At 27.3% G+C, this 18,496-nt stretch overlaps 1 protein-coding gene across 4 annotated transcripts in view; it reads left to right on the forward strand.

Annotated features, from left to right (window-relative positions):
* Nucleotides 1–13,252: 13,252 nt before the first annotated feature.
* The window catches only part of LOC111675620 (protein encore), a 41,906-nt gene continuing 36,662 nt past the window's right edge, over nucleotides 13,253–18,496 (forward strand). For all 4 annotated transcript variants that reach the window (XM_046953250.1, XM_023436402.2, XM_046953251.1 and 1 more), the window contains exon 1: nucleotides 13,253–13,376. The gene's annotated coding sequence lies outside the window, so the exon portion shown is untranslated. The remainder of the gene's footprint in view (nucleotides 13,377–18,496) is intronic.

Genomic DNA, 18,496 nt, shown 5'->3' on the forward strand with positions numbered 1-18,496 from the left:
TTTATAAATTTTATATATTAAATAGTATTTAATTAGACTTAAGAATATATGCTAGCCAGTAAGAAATTGCAATTTCATTGAAAGAATAAATCTGAAATAATTAAATATATGCATAAACGATTATTAAGTTAACAATGGTTGTTAAAACCTGTTTTTATATGGAAAATGTGTGCAGTAAACCATTGTTAACTTTAATAATCGTTTTTGCATAAGGCCCACACTATTTAAAGATGTTTTTGAGTCTTTATATTTGACATTCTCGAGGTTGTGGTTCCGTTAAAGTGTTATTATAGTACATAAAGCAGTCTTTAAATACCTGTTTATTTGTTGTTAAAAATTTAAGATCTAAATATCTATTAATATCTACCTTCACAAAGAAATATTTTTTGGTGCATATTTTTCACATTTTTAGTGCATATTTTCCCATTTTATAGTGCATATTATAGGCGCATATTTTTTATTGCATGAAAATCCTTGCCCTATTTATGACAATTGGTCCATAATTGGTGCTATCCCCTATAAAAGGATCCTTAAGAAAAAGGATTTAACTGAGTGATAAATATCAGCATAAACATAAATATCAACTTAACAAGTTTTATAGGCGGTAAAGTTTTTCTGTCAAATTTTATTTAGTTCTGTCCATAATTGACCCTTCCCTCCTCTATTTGATTTTGTACTATTGATAATATGTCGTCCCGTTTTCTATTTTTGAAGTTGAAATGTATGGAAAAGTTCAGCATTTGTAATAGAGGAAGTCATTTAAAATGCTCTAGTTACTAGAGTTGCAGATGAAATGTATAATACTTATTCCTGATAAATAACAGTAGTAGGTGCAATGTTCACGCAACCTCTTTTCCTTTTCTACGATCTTTCAAAATTCGGATTGCTATAGCCTTCATAGTTTTTAAAGTAGACCATAATCACTTAATGCATCGAAAAAATTAAACGGCACAAAATCGCAATAACCACATGGTACGATCACTTACTAAGACTACTTTAAAATACGTGCTAATTTACAAAGAAAAACTTTAAGGAAAATCATAGCCTTCATTTATGTAAAGTTGTTTAACTTCTAACTTAAAAACCTTAAAACGACAGGCAAAATATTATCAATTTTGCATATATATAAACAGTCACAATAAAATATGATTTAAATTGTACGATTTGAAGTGTTAGTTATAATCTACCATAATAAATTTACCAGAATTAAATAATTGAAAGAAATATTTTTTTCCGGAATTGACCAATGAGGTATGTTGTGATTTTAGGACTCGTTTAAAGAAAAAATTAAGCGAAAATATAGTGAGGGTATCTAGAACAGGAGGAGGGATTTATACACAAATTACAAACATACAAGTGTGGAACAAGCTGCTAACTCCATTTTAAATGTGTTAACGGCTCACAGTGGTATAGGACAAAAAAAAAAGAGGGAAATAATTCGGTAACTTCTAAACGGTTAATCCGATTTTAATGAAATTTAGTATGCACAAAGAGGAGGTATTGAATTTGGACCTTATAGGCAAACCAGGGGCCCGGCGGAGGGTCCTCAAATTAGGACACCTCGGCTATGTTAAATTTTTAAAACGATACTATTTCTTCATTTGAGTTCCGATTTAAAAAAAAATTTCGTATATAGAATCTCCTCATCGAGCACTATAAATTATCGTAGCAGTAAATTATCTCTTATAGTCGAGGAGATATTCGCATTTGAAAATTAAAATTTTTAAATTTTTACCGTCCTTACTATAGTTTTTTGATAATAGAGGGTCCAAATATTCCGATTTTTCTTTTATTCGCTTAACAACAAGTTTATATATCAAGCAGTGAAAGAATAATGTAAAAATCTTGACTGAGTCCAAAGTTATAGGCATTTTAATTTAAAAAATTAAAAAGGCGATTTTTTGCCATTTTTTGGGAAAACAGTATCCTTTTCTTTTTAAGTTATCTAAGAAGTTTCTAAGAAGATGTATTTAGAATTTATACTTTTTGGAAAGCTGACTTTACATAAAATACGATAAATGAAATAAAACCTAAAAATTTTTCATACCGAGGGGACCAGGTCCATCCAAAAAAAACCCTATTTATTATGGAAAATTCAATTTTGAGCAAAAATTCTCAAATCGCATAGTCGATATCAAATTATAGTGACCTGTTTTATATGACCCAATATGTTCTTAATCATTTTGTAACGGATTTCGATAACCCCGCCCCTGGTATGGATATAATAGGCAAAAAACCAAAAAATCTTATTTTTGGGATTTTTTAAAACTTTTTTGGGAATTCCGGGATTTCTAATAAAAAAAATCGAAATTTTTATTTAATTTTGGATTTCGAGTAAAAAAATCTACCTAACTGTAAAATTTCATTAAAAATATTCATAAATAAAATTTTTATTGCAATTTGAAAAATTTGTATCTTCGCAAAAACTCAATAACAAACATTTTTTATCTTATTGCGAAAATCGAGAATATTTGGACCCGCTATTATCAAAAATCTAAAGTAAGGACGGTAAAAATTTTAAAATTTTAATTTTCGGAATCATTTTAAAAATCGGAACTCAAATGAAGAAAATTTTTAAAAATTTAACATAGCCGAGGTGTCCTAATTTGACGACCTCCCGCCGGGCCCCTGGTTGGCCTATAAGGTCCACATTCAAAACCAAAACTCGACAACACCTCCTCTTTGTGCATACCATGATTTTTTTAAATCGGAACTGAAATGAAGAAATAGGATCGTTTTAAAAATTTAACATAGCAGAGGTGTCCTAATTTGAGGACCCCCCGCCGGGCCCCTGGTTGGCCTATAAGGTTCAAAAACCAAAACTAGACAACACCTCCTCTTTGTGCATACCAAATTTCATTAAAATCGGATTAACCGTTAGAAGTTACCGAATTATTTCCCTCTTTTTTTGTCCTATACCACTGTGCGGCTGTAAATCCACCAGGAGTTGTATATGGTTTGGAGTACCAGGAAAATTCCGTCACGAAAATTTCTTAAAAATAAAGAGGCTCAAAAGAGAAAATGTTGTGGAGATTTAGGACTAAAGAAGGATTAAAAAGGCTTCGAACAAGAGTCTCGAATTATTAAATGGGCAGACTAAAATACAAAACGAATCTGTTCAAGCAATAAAAGAGTTAGCAGACATTTTAAAAAAAATAACAGAATCCTTGGAGGTTTTAGTAAGTTGGGTAAGGTAGTTAAAACCGTTTAACTTTTTGTCTTTAATTTATATGTATAAATAAAAATTTTATAGTGATTAGTTTAACCACAAGTCTAATCTTAGGGTTCTGTCTATAAAGACTTTTTGGTACTATACAACAAACCTAAAATCGATATAGATATGTATGTATGTTATAAAAATAAAACAAGTAAGAAATTATAGTCGGGCGAGGCCGACCATTTAATACCTTACATCTTTGATAAAAATATAATGTAATTTAGAACTAGGTTTTTGTAGCTTTTTGACGAGATATAAGTATATTAAACATAATTATGAACTTAAAAGCCCTATTCAGCAGGTTCAGTTGTATGGGAGCTAGGTGAAAATCAAAAATGAAAAAAAAGAAAATGATTCTGAGCCGATTAGTATACTACCAACATTATTGTGCGTTACGAACATCAGCACAAACCCAATATACCCTCCTTACTAAAATGATGTAGGGTATAATAAAAATATTGTCTTAAGAACCTCTATACCCAATAATGTTTCGAAACCTGCCCTTAAGAACTCCATTGCAACACTCTATTATGTTTCTGGCGTTGTTGTTCTATACGGTGTCATTAAATATGGGAGAAGAGGATAAGTAATATTTAAGAAATATACATCCTTAAGCAAATTTATAATTTCTTTAGAAAAATACCTTATAAATTCTAACCTATAATCCAGGAGATTACTTTGCCTCTAATAAACTCATTCCTGAGATATTTATATATCTACCAAACTATTTTTCCAAATAAAGGAGTCGAGTCTACCATGTTTTGGTCGCATATCTGAAAGTAATTAATACATATGAATTGATATGTTAGATAAATAATTACAATTATAACGTTCAGGCTGTAATATCCTTTTCTGCTGTAATACAGATGTCTTTCCTTTGATTTTGGCGACTTGATGCGAACATGCGTACCATCTACAACTACTATTATTCCTAGAATACCGTATTTTGAGTAAAAATGTTGTTTGGTATCCAGTTCTTCTTCCGGTGTTTTCTTAAAAGTAATCCACTTAAAAAAATATATTTCAAACAGTTCCAAACATTCTTTTATTGCTAAAGATATTTCGGACTGTGACATACAAGTATGAAAATCATTGCCTATACATACTATGTTGGTAACTACCGCTGCCTAAAAATATGAGAAAAGCTGCCAACTTTATTTAATGGTGAATGGTTTCCTTATTTAGTCAAAAATAAAGACTAAACCTAATAAAAAAAATACAGAACCATTATATTCGGCAATAACAATTATGAACTCACCACCCAAATCAAAATGAATCCATGTTTTTAATGGTGGGCGAAAATTATAACCATACTTACTGTTGGTTGGTTGTATCAAAAGTGGCTGCTGAACTCTTATTTCTTTGTTTTTTTTTTTTTTTTTTTGCAAATAAGTATTTGTTAAAATTACAAAATTGATTTTAAAATAAAACAAAAATTAATTCCTGTTAAATAATTATTCATTTAACTAACACATATTAAAAAATTTCATGACTTGGCAGCACATACAATTTGTGATTGTAAACGAAAACAACATAACGTTTTATAAAATACAAATTTTAATAATTTTCGTTTCTTTCACAAACGCTTAACGAATATTCGTTTCGTTTTACAAAATGACTCCATGAATTTTGAAAAACATTTTGATTTCCTAAAAATATATATTTATTTGCACAAACATAATATATCTTTGACAACATCAGTTCAGAACGTACTTATTATTTGTTTCGACAATATTTGCAATTACAAAAATCATGCAGAATCAAAAATAAATTTACAAAAATTAGTGGTTACTTCTTTTTCATAAAATGTTTGATAGGTCTGAACGTAGCTTTATATAAAAACATTACTAGAATGAAGATGATTGTTAATATTTATGAAAAATATATATAAAAGTTCCCAAAAATTATAAAAAATCCGCAATTTCACGAAAATCCCCAAATCCCTCTCCACAAAATCTGCCCCCATATAAAACTTTCTCAAATTTGGAGGCAAACCCCCACATCTGGCGACACTGCCGGTAAGAAATGTATGTATGTCATCTCTAACAAATAAAAAAATAAATTATCAAAAAATATATATACAGTTGTAATTCAGATCTGAGTTGGGGAACAACTCTCGCGTCATCGTTTTTATTTCTTAAGGACGGTCAGGCTTGTGCTTGTTGCTGGGCTTTCGACAGAATTACATCTCACCCCGTACTAATTTAATGCACTACTTCGTATAACTGTTCTAAGTTATGCGTTGTCTTCATTAAACGCGTGCTTTAGTTTTACCTCAGAGTGAGGTTATGTTTCTAACTGGTGGAGACCATAAAATACTCACGATATAATCTGGTGGAGACCATTTAAACTCTAAAGCTTTTTCTGATGGAGACCATTATTACTTTTGATGAAATTAAGTCCGGATGATCCAACTTCCTATATGAAGGTATAGGTCGTTTGGTGGGGTTTTCTCTGGCAATATGAGTGCTAAATGCGCCGCCATCCTAATTAAAACCCCAAAAAATAATATTTATATATACAGTGTCTCTCAAAGGTATTCGAATTTAGGTACAATATGAAAAGAAACGAAATTTAATAAAATATTTTGTATGCAAAATTAATAAATTAATTTGTTAAATTCACTAGACAGTCCTTAGCTTTAATATCACGCTTTTTAAAACTATAAAAATTCACATTTACTTAAATTAATTTAGCTTTATTTAAAAAAAGCCCATAAAATTACCTCACAAAAGTATACGAATTTTTTCTGTATTTCATATTTGACTATATTATACGAAACACAAAAATTAGAATCGAATGATTTTTTGCTAAAAATTGTTTTAAGGGGTAACTATCAACCGAATGGATATATTTTTTGACCATTTGGTCCACAATTTTGGGGCATTTGTACCATCTTTTTATGTAATATCATTAAAATGGGGTTTTTGGCAATATTTGTATTTTTTCTCGTTTTTCCCAGAGATAAAACCAAAATTTGTTATTGGGATTTAATATACCCCTTGGGGTATCTAAAAATAATATTTTTTATTACAAGAATCTGTATTTAAACGTTATGAGTAGTAAAAACTAAAATCTACTGTATAGGATGACGTTTTGTTAAGGCATGTTTTGTAGTTGTACACCGCTACGATGTCTTGAAAATTTTAAATATATTAATGCTAATATCTACAATTATATATACTAGCCAACTTTGTTGGAAAATATCGATCGTAGTGGTATGAAAAGGGACTTAAGATCCAGATAATTCAATTAAAAACAGAAGAACGATACCAAAAATATATCATTAATGCTTAAAAGCAAATCCTTATAACAAAGATTATTATATTTAGATACCTGAAGGAATCTATTAAATTCCAATATTAAATTTTGGTTTTATCTCTTGAAAAAAAAGAAAAAAATGCCAAATATGGTCAAAAATCGTAATTTTAATGATATTGTATGAAAAGATGGTACAAATGTCCCAAAATTGTGGACCAAATGGTCCAAAAATATATATCAATTACCCCTTAAAACAATTTTTAGTAAAAGACATTCGATTCTAATTTTTGTGTTTCGTATAATATAGTCAAATATGAAATACAGAAAAAATTCGTATACTTTTGTGAGGTAATTTTATGGACTATTTTTAAATAAAGCTAAATTAATTTAAGTAAATGTGAATTTTTTAAATTTTAAAAAGCGTGATATCAAAGCTAAGGACTGTCTAGAGAATTTAACAAATTAATTTATTCATTTAGCATACAAAATATGTTATTAAATTCAGTTTCTTTTTATATTATACCTAAATTCGAAAACTTATGAGAGACACTGTATATAATTTAATTTGCTAAAATAATGTAACACACGTATTTTTGTATCATCCCTTCAAATATATAGAAGACAAAACTATTGCGCATCACCCCATACGCCACGTCAGAAACACTTCTGAACGATTGTCAGACGAGAACGCACATTTTACAAAAACAAAATACATGATTTCGAATTTTCGTCTTCTAGAAATATTCTTTTAAGTAAGAAGAGTGCATCCATTTTACTTAAACAAAAAAACATGACTGTTTGTTTCATCTGGAAGTATACGTTTTAGTGACTTCTGAATGACAGTTAGGTGAGAACACACTTTTTTCAATAACAAAATACATTGTTTCCGAATTTGTATCTCTTTGGTTCGTATGTTTATGTCACTTCTGGAAGACAGTTTGAAGAGTATTCATATTAATGTTGTATTTTATTCAGTCGTTAAATCAATTACTTTTTCTACTACTTCAATTTCAATTATTCCAAAAAAAAACTATAAAATTTCATTTAGATTTATTTTTTTAGATTTTATCTTGGTGAGTATACAAATAGAAGAAGAGAAAACTCATCTTCTAGAAGACGAAAATACTCATCATTTATAAGAAGAGAATACTTATCTTCTAGAAGATAAGATAGGAACACTTCTAGATGATACTAAGAAGTTACTTCAAAAAGTGACTTCCTAGTCACATCTAGAAGAGTCTTTGGCTTCCAAGAATCATCTAGAAGTTTCTTCTGCGGGTCTTTCAGAAGTGTCTTCCATGTGACGAATTCTTGTCACCAGTCGGGAAGAACTGATGCCGAGCTAGGGAACGTCTAAGAGTAACGTGGAAGATACTTCTGGAAGACCCGCAGAAGAAACTTCTAGATGACTCTTGGAAGTAAGGTATTGCCAAAGACTCTTCTAGATGTAACTAGAAAGTCACTTCTTGAAGTGACTAAGTACTTAGTATCATCTAGAAGTTTTCCTATCTTATCTTCTAGAAGATGAATTTTCTCTTCTTCTAGAAGATGAGTATTCTCGTCTTCCAGAAGATGAGTTTTCTCTTCTTCTATTTGTATAATTACCAAAATAAAATCTATAAAAATAAATGTAAATAAAATGAAATTTTATAGTTTTTATTGAAATAATTAAAATTAAAATAGTAGAAAATAATTGATTTAACAAAAAAGTAATATATGTACATTAGACCGACTCACAAAAAATGGTGTTTGAGTTACCCCCTCATAATATTCGCTGTTATGTAATATGATGTTACCCAAAATATTTTCGGTTAAGTGTTGTCCATTCGTGACCTGGACAGTTTTAAAGAAAATATCTTATGGGAACACGATTCTTCATGTTAAATTAAATATTTTAACCCAGCTTCAAAAAATCTTTGTTATGTTTTATAATGGTTCCCAAAATATTTCTAGTCTCTCGATGGCCGTTCGTGAGCTGAACCGGTTACAAAAAAGTCCCTTTTTAGTTACATATTTTGTTTTAAATTATACAGTATTTCTTAAACAATATATATAGTATGTGGTATCAGTGGAAAGGTTTTTTGAAGCCAAGTCTAGTAGTGCGCAAAATTATGCATACATTTTATTTTTCTTAGTGAAAAACCTAACAATTTTAAATATTTTGGAATATGACAATTATAAGCAGACGGTTATTTATTTATTATTGGACGCGGCTTTAAAATATCTTTTAAACGATACCCCGTATTGGATATTTTGTTGCAAAACAAACAAAAATTAAAAAAAAAAATAATAATTCCAAAATACCTATTTTTAATTTGGTCCAGCTCACGAACGGTCATCCCTAGATTTAAAATATTTTGGGAATCATCATAAAACAAAACAAGGAACATTTTGAGAGGGGTAACAAAAACACGTTTTTGCTTTCCATACAGAGTGAGTCGGTCTAATGTACATATGTATCAAAAATTTAGAATAATTACCTTATAATAAGATAATTTTCAGGAAATCTGTATTAATATTCCAACTGCTGACTGGTATACTTCCAAAAATTGTAAAACGTTGGACTCTAAAATATTTTTGTAATTCTTCATAAATTTTATGATCAATCCTTGATGGATTGTAAGAGTTATATTTTGGAACGCATTAATCCTTCAACAAAATAAATAAAAATAATGTTATAATTAATATTGAATATACATACTTTTGTATTTATTGAAATTACCTCTTATACTTTAGAAAGCAATAAAATAGGATTCTCTTATGTCCAATACATTTACCAACAAAATTTAAACTGTCAGATCCATTTTTTACATTTTCTGCAAATAATCGACATTTTTAATAGAACCGCGTGATGAAATAAGACATATATAACTTACCAGATCCCTTTTTTATATTTTAATTCGGTTAGAAGTAGGGGGTACAATATTAGCTACTACTTTCTCAAAAAATAAAATAATTAAAATTTAATTAATTAATTTATTGTTTTTAATCAATAAAAACATTACCTTTCATGAACATTTTTTAAATAACTTGGAATTAAACCATCTATAATGATATAATGAAATTACGAGGCATGGATTATTTTTAAAATTATTTACAGTCACTAACACTAATACTGCAATACTATTTTGCTCTATTCTAATTAAGGAGTTATACACGTTCAAAAACTATCTACTTAGGTTTAATATCTTGGGAACGGCATGCTCAATATTAAGAATATTAGTATCATATGATAGGTCATAGAAAGACCTGGTGTTAATAACTAAAAAAGAACCTATAATTAGAATAATTAAATCCAAAACTATATGAAAATTAATAAAATTGTATTTATTTAAAAAAAGGTGTGTTTAAAAACACTGATTTCAGTATTAAATATCTTATATGGGCAATTTCGTGTCGAGTGACCCAAGTCAAAAAATAATTTGTGTATAAAACAGTAGTATTAATTTCAATATAATGATTCCAGATAGCGTTTGAATACTTTAAGTAAAAATTTTAATGTATTTTGTTTTTGTTACGATAATGAAATACAAATAAAATTTTAGCTCAAAGTGATCATACATAATCTAGAAACAGGACCTAAACGCGCTAATAGTTTAAAAATATTGAAAGATAAGATTTAACTCAAATAAATCTAAATAGGTTAAAAATGCAATGTTCATCAAATGAAAGACGAAATATACAACTTGAAAAAGTCTTTAAATGTTTATAACTCCTAAACCAATTAAGATATTAGACTTCGTTTAAAAATAATGGAAATGAAAGCCGTTTAGAGTTGTTAACTTATTCCTAAAATAGTATTTTAATGTAAAATTTGACAACATACTTTTTAATTTAATTTATATAATCCTTGAAGATAATTACTTTTTGGTATATTTAATAAACTTCGCCAATTAACAAAAACTTATTAAATGTTTATTAACAGTTGACTCTTAACACAACACTGTCATATTGTTTTTTATTACTTAAGATTCACATTATATTAATTACACCATTTTTCTATGAACTTTAAATTCAATAACTCATTTAAGTTTAACAATGAATAATTAAAACTAAACATGACTGGACAAAGCACAAAACATCACTGAACTTAGCAAAATTTCTGCATTATTTATTTTTATTTTTTTTTTCACGCTAAAAATGGAGTATTTATATTTTTTTTATTTTTGTACTCTTCTTACTATCATCCGGAAGTAACCTAAATGTATACTTCCAGACGGCGAAAACTAGAAATCAATGTATTTTGTTTTTGTAAAATGTGTGCTCTCGTCTGACAATTGTACAGAAGTGATTACAATCCACAATTCCAGATGAATAAAATACAACATTAATGTGAACACTCTTCAAACTGTCTTCCAGAAGTGACATAAACATACAAATCAAAAAGATACAAATTAGGAAACAATGTATTTTGTTATTGTAAAATGTGTGTTCTCACCCAACTTTCATACAGAAGTCACTAAAACGTATAATTCCAGATGAAAAAAATTCAACAGACATGATTTTTTGTTTAAGCAAAATGGATGCACTCTTCTAACTATCATCTGGAAGTAACATAAAAGTATATTTCTAGAAGACGAATATTCGAAATCAATGTATTTTGTTTTTGTAAAATGTGTGTTCTCGTCTGAAATCGTCCAGAAGTGTTTCTGACGCGACGTCTGGGGTGATGCGCAATAGTTTTCTCATTTAAATGTTTGAAGGGATAATACGTATTTTTGTATCACACACACAGACAAAATAATGAATAAAATTAACATGGCGATGAACTATCAAAGCGAATTACGAATTAAGGGTTAATTGGCTATTGTCATTCAAAGGCCGACTTAAGTAATTCAATTGCTCGTGTGAACTTGGTATTATGCCCAAATTTTAAACAGAATAGCTTTGTTCCAGAAATTTTCTGGCTAAAGAGAATTAATGAATTTTCTCTTCGTACTTATAAAAAGTACGGGAACAGAAAAAACAAAATTTCTCTTTCAATAAATTTGTATTGATATTTATTCATATAAATTTCTATTGAAATTAAAATAAAATTGAAAAATTACAATCACACATATTTATTTATGAAAATAAATCAAAAATATCAAACATTTTTTGTTTTCAATGTATTTTTTTAACAAATAATTTATTTGACAATTTTTTTTTTCATTTGCCAGGAAAAAATGTTCTGGTTAAAACCTGCGAGTTCTGGCAAAGAGAAAATAATTTAAATTGCTCAAATTTGTTCTCTTTTACAATTTCTGGTAAAAACCTACAAACCATAGAAAAGGTATACATAGAACTGAAACTGAGTATGACATAACCTAAGTCTGCTGTCAAAAACCTAAGTCGTGAGAATGTATCAGTTGAAAAATATTTAACCCAACAAACACAAACTCTTTCGTTTAAAAAGTTTTTATATTTTTGTTTGATATTATATTTCGATATTTTATGAAATAATGTTTTGAATTAGCCATTTTTATTCAATATCAGTTGACCAATGTAAGAAAGATCTTCATTAAAAATTATTCTTAATTTTAAATAAACTCTTTGTGTTTGCTGGGTTGAGTCAATATTGACACTTGAAAATTATATTAAAAAAATAAAAACGATTGAAAAATTTGTTTTTTTTCTGAAAATGTTTTTAATAATTTTATGGGAAAACTTAACTTTTAGCAGTGTTTATTGCAGCAGCAGGGGCTATTTTGCCAAAGGAATAGTGCTAATGCTAAAATTAACGCTTGATATGAACGATTATTGTTAATTTCAAAGCAGACCAAATGCAGTCTAAATACACCCTACACCACACCAATAAGAACGGTATTTTGTTTATGTCTTAAAGTTTGTAACACCTGCGTCGATGTAATGATGTAATCCGCCCATAAATTAGCCTATTGAACTTTTTTGTAAGCGGTACATGCTAACAAGAATAGGGTATTTATAGAATTCGACTCAACAAATTTTATATATACGAAATTTTGACTATATATTGTTATAATGAGTAGTACATTCATTAATTAAGCAAACATCAATCTCTTGAATATAACTTCTACATTAAAAAATACTAAATAACTTATTGCTACTTACTCGCAAAGTGGTAGGGTATGATGTATTCGGATACATTTTGTACTTTCATATTTTTGTTATTTTATGTAAACAAAAATAAAAATACTCATACAATTGTATTAAATTCACACAGAACCTGTACATGTGAGAGAGTAATATTTCTTACTCTCAGTAACACTTCTATTTATTTTTCTATGCTACAAACTTGGCAAGTAAAGGAACTAAGCTAATATGAGAGAGTAAAAAAGTTTAACAGGATGTTTTTCTGAAACATTTAATTTTATTGCGATCAAGTTTATAATTTGTTTATTATAAAACATTTGAAAAAAATGAAATTAACTTTTTCTATCGTTAATTTTAATAACGAAGACAAATTTTTATTTTTGAAAAATAGGCTGTAAATTTTAAAAATAAAAATCGATAAGCTCTTTTTTGTTATCGATATGGTTTATATCGCCCATATATCATAACTAAACATTTTTACTACATTTCGGAAGTCTGGTAACACCTTGATAAGAAAATGGGCAAAAAGCAAATGTCAAACGAATTTTGTTTGTGCTTTTTATCTTTTATTTCATTTTCCATACAGTATTGCAATTTTTCTTTGTTATGCGTTTCCTTCTTGTCTTTTCTTTTTGGAGTTGTATTTTTCACTTCATTTAATAAAAATCGGTGCAAAAATTTGTACGAGATATTTTAGTTAATTAAAATTCTTTGAAAAAACAAAAACAATTTTATAAATATTAAAGTGAAAAAAGTTTAAATAAATAGTCGTTAAAATGGTTGTGACAATAAACAATATAATTTGATAAAAAGTAAAAAATAACCAGCAGACAAAAAGAAAATAAATGTAAATTGAAAGAAAATCATTTCGGGCATTCAGCAGCATTTTGTGTATAAGAAGAGTGTTTGTTTGTTTGTTGCATATGAATGAGAAATTATTTTTTTTTGTTTTTTATTCGTGCAATTCTTGTTGGTTTCTGTTTTTCTTGCAATTTCGAGCGCAAACGAAATAAAATTTTTTTTAATAAATTGTTGTTTAAAAAATTTGCAGGATGCTATAATTAAACAGAACTTTTAAAGTTTATTGAGTTCATAAATTAGTAAAATTGTTTAATTATTGTGTAAATATGTAAATGTTTCTATGAGTGTGTTTTAAATAGTTTTATTTTGTGTATATGTATATGATAATTCTATTAATAATTGTTTATTATATTCAGTTGGTATTATTTTCTTATTCGATGCTTTGAATTTTATCTAAAACTATTCTAACTATCTATTGGTATAAAAAATACAATACCTATTAAAAATATTTTTTTTTTAAATCGCAAATCAAAAATTCTTATAACTAATTTTAAATTTAAGTTTGCAAATTTTTTAAATAATTTATTAACAAAAGGAAATATAAATGCACATATATACATGAAATACGTTTGGCTCTAGTTTGAGTTTATAATCCAGCATATATTTAATAATCGATATTGTACGAGGTTAGTCTGAAAATTACAATTGGGTTATACTAACAGTTGCTGTTAAAATATTGAAATTCTACTAGATCTTTAATAGAGTATGTTACCGGCAAATGTTTAAAATTGTTAAGCCTTAATTCAATTCTTTTAATCAAATTTAAATTTAATACTTCACCATTCTATAAAATCATTTATTTGAATTAATTCATAAGCTGAATTCCTTAGGACTATAGAAATGTTGAATTCATTAAATGTATAATTCATTCTTAAAAGGCTTAATTCCTTGCTGAATGATTTACTGTTTTTTTAAAGAAAATCTTGTATAAAAATATGCAATTTCCTTTATGAAAAAATTAAACATAATTTTTGTAGAGGATATTTTTTGTTTGTAGAGGATATGACGTTACAAAGGGACCTTAAAGGACCGAAGTAAAGACTTACTCGTGTCAGTAAGCAGTCTGGATAACCTAACCTAGAGGATATTATAATAAGAACACTTTTCTATAGAAAAATTGTCATATTAGGAATTTACTGTACAAAAAAAAAAACTGTTATAGGTACTCATAATATTTTTTGTAGAAAAACAGTTAAGAAGTAATTTTTGGTAGAAAATTTTCAATATGCAAAAGTTTTATTTGAAAAAAACTATTATACCCATATTTTTTGTATAGAAAATTAAATTCTGTAGAGAAAATGGTAATTTTATATAGAAAAAGCTATTATAGAATTAATTTTCTATATAAAGAAATGGGTGTACACAGAATTTTTAATAGAAAAACTTTTATACACATAATTTTTTGTATCAAGAATTGTTATACCTAAAATTTTTCTATAGAAAAAATTTTATATACATAATTGCCTATAGAAACAAATGTTGTACAATCAATTTTCTATAGAGGAAATTGTAATACACATAAATTTTTATAGAAAAAATTGTTATACATAAATTTTCTTTACAAAAATAACTCTTATACACATAATTTTTGAAGAGAAAATTGTTATATAGTATTTCACAAATACAATTTTCTATTTTAATTTCATCTAATTAAATATGACTAAACATAAAACAAACACTATATTATAGATGAAATTAAACTAAAATAAAAATAGTTCCTATTTAAATTTACATAAATGACAAATCTTACTCGAAACATATTATTTATAAAGTTTTTTAAACGTTATTTTTTTGTGTGTCTTATAATAATATTTTTGAAATATAATTTCCATTCGAAAAAAGTTTGAATATTTCAAATTTTAAATATAAAAATATTTTTCCGAAATAATTGCTATCATGAGTGAATTTTAATTTTCATCTGATGAATCCATCGGTGATAAAAAATATGTGGTTCCTAGGCAAAAAGCGAACAAGAAAGGTTTTACGAAACCTATAATAACAAGTGATATATAATTGATAATTAATTTAAATTAAACATTTATTTGAACAGTCCTAATATACACATGATTTAATATTTGTCAAATAAATTATAATTAATTTTTTTGTAATTTAAATTTTCAAATGTATTATGTATTGGATAAGAATGGAATTCTGTTATGCGTATGGATCCTTATGCTGCAGTAAATGAAATAAAATACTTAAATACTATGATTAATCAGAGTCCCTCTAAGAAAATATACATTATTCAGAAGGAAAAACTTGCACCACAAAAGGCGTTCCGTGGCTGATTGTTTTGCGTTAGGGACCGATTCTTTTCTAAACAAACTTCTACGGACTTGTTATGTTTTATGTTTGTTTGTATATGTACAAATATTATGTATCTTTATTTGCAGCAAATAATGTTATAACTAAAAAACAGAAACATTTTCTTGTGTCCACAACTTGTGTTTTTTATTAGTCAGAATTATCATTCTTATTCTACAAACATACAATATCAACTGTAAAATAGGTAATTTAAAACAAATACGCATGCACTCTTTTATATAGATATAAAAAACTTAAAAATTTTAAGTTGAAATTTTAGTTTTTAAGATACAACAAACGAAAGGGTTTTCTTCAGTCTACTACAAATTGAATTTAAGAAAAATTTCGTAATTCAATTTGGAGTATATTTGAATTAAAGAAAAATTGAATCATTCAAAGTAGAATGTAATTCAAACAAGTATGAATTCAGTATATGAATGAATTAAAATAAACTGAAAGCCTTTGAATTAAACTATTGAATTAATTCCTGAGAATTAAAAAGGGATTGCAAGATTAAACTTTATATTTCTGAATTAAGATTTGGGTGAATTAAGCTCAAATTGAATTGATTAATTCGAAGCTCTGGTTACCAGTACCAGTACCAGTCTATCTATTTTCTTTTCAGACTTCTCGTTAATAATAGGGAAATGTTTCTTATATGTAATTATACGTCATTACCAGTGCAAGGATTTCAATGCAAATGCATGTCTTTAGTCAGTAACTAAACATGACTTTAACTAGTTTTCTTTTCATATTTTGTTGTTTTGCATATTTTGTTATAAATGCATAAATTGCATATTTTGCTTTAAATTGCATATATTTGGCATCTACCCAACATTTATAGCATATTTTGCATAGATTTTATTTTTTAAAACAAATTGTTTTGTTATCCCTGTATTTCATATTTTTACAACAAATTTGGTATTTATATATTTATAATTTATTTTTTAAATCAATATCATCAAAATTCGATTTAACTACAACTAGGTTTTGTGAAATACAATTTTACATAGTTTTATTTAATTTTTAAAACCACAATAGTGCGTAAGGTATTTTGACATTGTACTGCTAATTGTAACATCAAAATATTAATCCTTAAAGTATCGGTTCCGTATAAATTTCTGAATCTGTCATTATAAAAAGATAACTTGATGAAATTTTATTCTTACATCATTCTCACCTCCATAATTTACTTAAAAATTATTCCACTTTCAGAAATTAAATATATACTATTTAAAGTCGTTTCTTAGTCTTTATATTTTTCATTCTCGATGTTGTGGTTCCGTTAAAGTGGTATTATACTACATAAAACAGTCTTTAAAAACCTTTATATTTGTTGTCAAAAACTTAGGTTAGGTTGATAGGAGGATATATACTACATCAAAACCGAAGAAATACACCTAGGCCACTATAGGGCCTGTTGTGCGCTCCAATTCATGAAAACTTAAAAACTTAAGATCAGAATATCTATTAATATGTACAAAGAAATATTGTTTGGTGCATATTTTTTACATTTTTAAAAGCGCATATTTTTAATTTTTTAGTGCATGAAAATCCTTTCCCTGGTCATTACTTTTATAACAATTATGTTTTTAATACTTTCTTTTAGATACCCAGTAAATATTTTTAATATTTTGGTAACGAGTATTGTAGGTAATGTAGTTATTTCATACATTACTTATCAATAATATAAATTATTATTTTTTTGAATAGAATTTATAGTAAATTGTCTATAGCGTTTTTTGGTCATTGTCAAACAAAAACAAGTAGTTATTCACTCAAAAAGTAACTACTTCCATTTTTTAGATGGTGCTGGGTATATTTGCTTTCTTGTTACTGGTCCACAGAGGTGTTCCTTAGTTCGGTGAAACATGAATTTATTTATGTAACAAATTTTTCGGTAACTTGTATAAAAACTGCTGGAAAACTCAAATTCGACTTCACTTAAGGGCCCTGCAGACGATAACACTTTACGTACGACATGTCTAATGAAAAAGTAAAATGAAATTCCATCCGTACAACAAAAAAGAGAATAAAAGTCGTATGATTTATATTTTTTGTGTTTACACGATTGGTATAAAACATTAAAAAAGTAAGATGGAAACAGCTGTTTCACTTTTTTATATGTGTTTACATAAAAATACATCCCTGATCTAATGCGTCCTGCTTGTTTTTTGAATCATTTCAAAAAATGAAGAGAGCCATACGACTGTCAAATTTTCCATCTGTATTCTCTCTCAATGTGTGATGGTTTCATTACATATTGCGTTTAGACGATCCCATCCTTTCTATTCTACACAAAATCTTGACAGATCATATTACTTGTGTGATCGTGTAAAGCCTGCTTTAGATGTCTTATGTGTACCATATATGGAATATTCACACTATGTATTTATCATTTTGTAAAATTATAAATCCTCTTTATAGATTCTCTTAATTTTTCTTACATGGTAGATATAGATCTATTGCCTCTCATTCGTAGAGTAGAGATCTCAATATATAGTGAAAACACTAAAAGAAAATAAAAAGAAAAGTAAGGTAGAGAAGAATGAAAACAGATAAATTCTCGAAAGGTTGGAAGTATTAACTAAATCGATTCCCAAAAAAAGAAATAGTAAGGAATTTCAGTTTCCTTATAAAACTCAGTCGAAGAAATTTTAATGATAAAACCTAGTAGAATGCGAAGATTCGTTATTACAGGACCTAGTCAAATAATATGCTCAAACGTCGCTAATTCTTATGCAACTTCGTATAGCCCGGTAGCCTTTACATTAAGTGTTGTTTATGGGCAACCTTTTTATC

The sequence above is a fragment of the Lucilia cuprina genome, chromosome 5 (genome assembly GCF_022045245.1).
Source record: "Lucilia cuprina isolate Lc7/37 chromosome 5, ASM2204524v1, whole genome shotgun sequence".
NCBI lineage: Eukaryota > Metazoa > Arthropoda > Insecta > Diptera > Calliphoridae > Lucilia > Lucilia cuprina.